Source organism: Lissotriton helveticus, chromosome 5_1, assembly GCF_964261635.1.
Source record: "Lissotriton helveticus chromosome 5_1, aLisHel1.1, whole genome shotgun sequence".
NCBI lineage: Eukaryota > Metazoa > Chordata > Amphibia > Caudata > Salamandridae > Lissotriton > Lissotriton helveticus.
Genome location: NC_136065.1, coordinates 1,764,330,805 through 1,764,336,445, shown reverse-complemented (window position 1 = coordinate 1,764,336,445; position 5,641 = coordinate 1,764,330,805). Strand labels below are relative to the sequence as shown.

General features: G+C 46.4%; 1 pseudogene; it reads right to left on the bottom strand.

Annotated features, from left to right (window-relative positions):
* Positions 1–2,833: 2,833 nt before the first annotated feature.
* On the bottom strand, positions 2,834–4,527 carry LOC144757160 (18S ribosomal RNA; annotated as a pseudogene).
* Between the last annotated feature and the right edge of the window lie 1,114 nt (positions 4,528–5,641).

Genomic DNA, 5,641 nt, shown 5'->3' with positions numbered 1-5,641 from the left:
GGGGCTCCACCTGCCCTGGGCAGTGTAGGATGCCCTGCCTGCTGGGTAGTACCATCGGTTTCCAACGGGGCATTACGGAAGTTCTTCAGTCTGCAAGAGCCACAGACTCCTCCCCGGTCCATTGCCACCCTAACCAGGGTAGGGAAGGTAACCCTGCCTGGCGCCTGGAGCCCTGGTTTTCCACGCAAAAGCCATTGTTTTGCCCACCTCTTATGTGGGATTAAAGAAGGTGTTCAGCCCACTTGAGTCCCAGACTCCTCTCCAGTCTGATGTCACCCTACCCCGATATAGGCCTTGACCTACGTGTTGGGTCCTGTCTCCGCTCTACATCCCAGAAGGGCATGTGGATCATCCCAGTCTGCTCTCACCATGCCCTGGGTATAAACTGTTACCCCAGTCCACTGACTATCCACCTTCCTGCTGTTCGAGCCTGGGGAGCTAAGGAGGGTTAAGTCCCCAGCCAATCAGGTTGTCTACAATGGATTTAGCATCTGGTTCCCCACAAACTTGCGGTGCACTAAGGGTGCCTCCCATTAGCATTCCACTCTCCGAGCGAGCAACCCACCGGCCTAGAGGCCAGCTTTTCTAGGCCAACAGAGGCTCCACAGTACTGAGGTATCATTGCGGTTCAGGGGTTTTTCTGACTTAGATGCCAAAGCATGGGGAGTCGGACCAATTCCATAATCGCAAGAATAGGGGAACCTCTTTTGCACAAGAGGGTCACAGCAGCACACCTTTTCAAACATCGGAGACCAAACCCAGCGAGGCTAGCATGGAAACCAGCACAAGCAAACAGACAGGGGAACCTTCCCAGTCCAAGACACAGAAGTGGGCATCCGAGATGGTGCACGCAGGCAGCTGTGGAACACCACAGAAAACCACAAGCAGCCCACAGCCAGGCACCATGGTTTTTAGGCTGGGACAGACTGGGCACCCATCCGATAAAGCAAGGAAGACTAGGCACACCAGCGTTGTACCTCTGCATTGGAAAGGGGGGCCCTGCATGGGCAATCAGCGGTCTGACCAAGGTAGGACAAAGGGAGCAGATCCCCCTGCAACAGCTACAACTGCACGTAGGTAGAGCCCCAGGGCGATTGACGTTTAAGCTACCCTCAGATAGACATAGCCCCAGCAGGAACCCAGGGCCACAACGTGTATTCACGGGATCTCATTTACAAGCCAATTGCGCCACAGGTGTTTTCCCTGTTCCGCACCCCTTATCTATTTTCAGGGGCCTTCTTTTACTGTTTTTGCATGAAGACAGCACCAGCCATCCACCACCCGGGCAGTGAAACAGCCCAGCACCTCATCACGCTTCCCCTCTGGAAGTCACACTCCAACATTTAAAAAAGTGTTTCCAGGCACTCGGACCAGCAGCCCCACCCCAACACCAAAGCAGGCAGGTGAGTAAGAGGATACCACTGTAGCCGACGCAGGAAGCTCCACCAACAACCCTCCCGCACAGAGCCTCACGAATCTTTAAACCCCAGCCTAGTCACATGGGACAAGTCAACCAGATACTTATCAGTGAGTTTGGGTTGCCCCAACTGCACATCAGCCCTTTGCCAACCACCATGCCGGTGGGAGCCAGTGCTCGATCCATGCAGGTTGAGAGCCCACAGCTTAGGCAGTATCACAAAGTCATACCAGGGGGCTGGGATTCCCTTGTCCTGATGAAGGCATTGAGGGCAGAAGAGCCTGGTTTCCCCACAGCATCAAAGCAACTCACCCGCTTCCAATACATGCATGGATGCTCAAGCGACTAGAGGCAGCATCTCTTCCCACTGATAAGTGCAGTTCACACTGTCTTCAAGGGGATACCACCAAGGGAAGCCAGAGATTTCCTCATGACTCTTGTCCTTCTCACTCAGGCTCCCCTGCTATACAGTGCAGGCCACTCCTCAGTCACTTGAGACTGAGCAGGCTGGGTTTGGGTTTAAGAGGTCCCGGGCAGCAGGACCTTCAGGGGGTCCCAGCTTTGGGAGGCACTGCCCTTCAGTTATCCCCTCTTGGGAGGGCTAGCTCTCATATTGTGCTCCTCGCATATGGTACAGGGCATTGCCCGCCATGGTCCTTCACTTGTCAATTGGGTCCTCTCGGGTGAAGGAACCCGCCACGTGCCCAGACCTCACCTAAGCACTCAGCAACCACCGACCACTCTGCTGGCCAGAATGCACCAGGGGAGGGCAGGGCCCTGTGCCTTGGGTTCCGTCAGGAGACGCCCGAGTGTTCGGGCTGTCAGTGTCAGTCACTCTGGCCATCTCATCGTTAATGATTCTTATGCAGGCTCACCTACAAAAACCTGATTATAACTTTTACTTCCTCTAGATAGTCAAGTTTGATCGTCTTCTCGACCCTCCCCCAGAGCAATTGCCAACCTCCATGTGGGTGGAGGAGCGTCGCCCAACTGCTTTCTCTCAGTGCTAGAAGCAGAAACATAAAATTGTTATAAATACCATTTTATGATTCTTCGTCTCGCACTGCGAGAAAGCAGAAGGGTTTGGTTGTGGGCGGGCGGGCAGTCCTGCTCTATGGCGTGGCTTGCACACTCTGAGATCACTTACTGTATGGTCCGCCCCAGGGCTGACCAAACCAATCATAAGCACTCTCCATTTTCTCCATGTAGGCTGCATGCAGCCTACATGGAGGAAATGGCCTCTCCATAGACACCTGTGTGGTCAGCACCCCAACCAATCACAATGCTGCCATTGCAGCATTATGATTGGCATAGGGGAGGGGAGGGAGGCTGCCTGCTTCCTAGGTGGAGCAGAGAAGCAGTGACAACGCTGGACCGGGCCGGTAAAGGTAAGTTAACTTTTTTAAAATGTATTTAAAATTACCCCACCTGTGAAGAACCCCGGACCCCCACCCATGAGTCATGACTGTAATTAAGCATCGAATCGGTTGTAGTGACAGGCGGTGTATACAAAGGGCAGAGACTCAATCAACCCAATCTTATGACCCACATTTACTGGGAATTTTTCTTTCTTGGGAAATAAATCCAATCCCTATCATGAACGTTCAGCAGGTTTCCTGCACCCATCAGCAAAGGGTAGACACATACTGATCCATCCAGCATAGCATGAGTGCAGCCACAAAGATCTAAGGGCATTACAGACCTTTTATTGCCCGATCTCGTGTGGCTGAACTTCACTTGTCCCTCTATGAAGTTGAACATCAGCAACTGGGGGTCATGTAACTAGTTAGCATGGGGAGTCTCATTTGTCATCAAAATTAACCTGACAAATAGCCCCACCAACTAAGAACGGCCATGCACCACCACCCACAGAATCGAGAAAGAGCTATCAGTCTGTCAATTCTTTCATTGCACAGCCTGGGTGAGGTTTCCTGTGTTAAGTCAAATTAAGCCATGGCCTCTCCTCCTGGTGGTGCCCTTCCATTGATTCCTCTAAGTTTCAGCTTTGCAACCATACATCCCCTGGAGCCCAAAGACTTTGGTTTGCCATAAGCGGCTCCACAGGTTATGGGACTAACGCCACTGGATCACTAGTTGGCATCGTTTATGATCAGAACTATGACTGTATCTGATTGTCTTTGACCCGCTGACTTTTGTTCATGATTAATTAAAACAATCTTGGCACCAGTCCAAGAATTTCACCTCTAGTGGTGCAGTGCGAATGGCCCCAGACATCCCTCTTAATCATGTCCCCAGTTCTGAAAAACAACAAAATAGAGTCAGAGTTCTATTCCATTATTCTTAGATGAAGTATTCAGACAATAGGCCTGCTTTGAACACTAATTTAAAAAAAAGTAAATGCTTCGGACCCCCATGACACTCAGTCAAGAGCATCAAGGGGGGCATGAAAGACAGGGTCTGGGACAGGCGATGCTCACATCATCATGGACAGCCAGCTCAATCTCATGATCCAATTACAAGCTTTTTAATTTATTTCAGCAACGTTAATATCCTCTATTGTAGCGGGAATTACCATGGCTGTTGGCACCAGACTTGCCCTCCTGTGAATCCTTGGTAAAGGATTTAAAGTGTAGTCATTCCAATTACATGGCCTCAAAGGAGTCCTGTATTACATTTTGTCACTACCTTCCCGAGTCAAGAGAGGGTAATTTGACGGTCTGCTGCCTAACCTTAGATGTGGTAGCCTTTTCTCAGGCTCACTCTCCAGAATAGAAACTGTATTCCCCGTTACCCGTGGTCACTTTGGTAGGCACAGAAAAGTCTATCAAAATTTGTTTCAGAGGACATCTGTTTGTATCATCTCCATTAGGGGGTAATGCGATCAGCCAGAGATTATCTAGAGTCATCAAAGCAGTCAGGCGAGCCCAGATGTGTCTTGGTCTGATGAATGCACACATCCCAGGAGGTCATCTCTCTTCTGCATGCATTAGCTCTAAAATGAGCACAGTTATCCAAGTAACAGATAGAGCGTTCAACCATAACTGATTTAATGAGCCATTTGCAGTTTCACTGCACCGGTCGTGTGTACCTACACATGCATGGCTTAATCTTTGAGACAAGCATATGCTATAGGCAGGATCAACCAGGTAGCCCCACCTGCTGGATAGGAGAAGGATCGGCATGCCCATTCTGCCCTGAACTTCACATCCCTCAGAAGCCTGCTTTGTAAGCTCCTGCTTACCAGCAAGGGATTAGGCGGACAGGGCAGTCACACAGGCACAGCCAGGCACGGCCTGCTCTGTGGCAACAAAGGAAAAGGCGGGCCAAGGTGCAGTCTGAGTGAGACACAGGGGACCTGTGTCCTATCCTGGGCAGTTGGGACACCCCGCGGATTGGCCATTCTGAGATGCTGTGTAGGTGTAGAGTCAAAATATTGAGTTTTTAATATCGACTAGACATAATATCGAGTAAAAAATATAGAGTGGACATAATATCGACTAGACATAATATAGACTACCAAAATATCGACTAGAAAATTTTAATATCGAATAGAATGGACATAATATCGAATCAAAAATATAGAATGGACATAATATCGACTAGACATAATATAGACAACAAAAATATCGAATTTTAGGTAAGTCAATATTAATTTTTATTTTTTGTGTAATATAATTCTATAGCGGGTTGTGGGTTTATAGGGGAATAGGGTGGGAAGTAATTTAATTATAATTAATTAAATATATTAGTTTATTTATTGTTATTTATTTAGAATTAATTGTTAATTATTATTAATTGGTAATTAATTAAAATATAATTGGTAAATAATTTTAATTGATTAATTGTTAAATATTTTAGTTTTAGTAATTTATTTTCTGTAGCGGGTTGTGGGTTTATAGGGGAATAGGGTGGGAAGTAATTTAATTATAATTAATTAAATATGTTAATTAATTAATTGGTATTTATTTTGAATTAATTGGTAATTCATTTTTAATTGATAATTAATTAATTGTTAATTGATAATTAATTTTAATTAATTGTTTAATTGACAATTATGTGAATAATATTTTATTTTCTGTAGCAGGTTGTGGGTTTATAGGGGAATAGGGTGGGAAGTAATTTAATTATAATTAATTAAATATGTTAATTAATTAATTGATTGGTATTTATTTTGAATACATTGTCAATTGAGTTTTAATTGGCAATTAATTAATTGTTAATTGATAATTCATTTTTATTATTTGATTAATTGATAATTAAGTG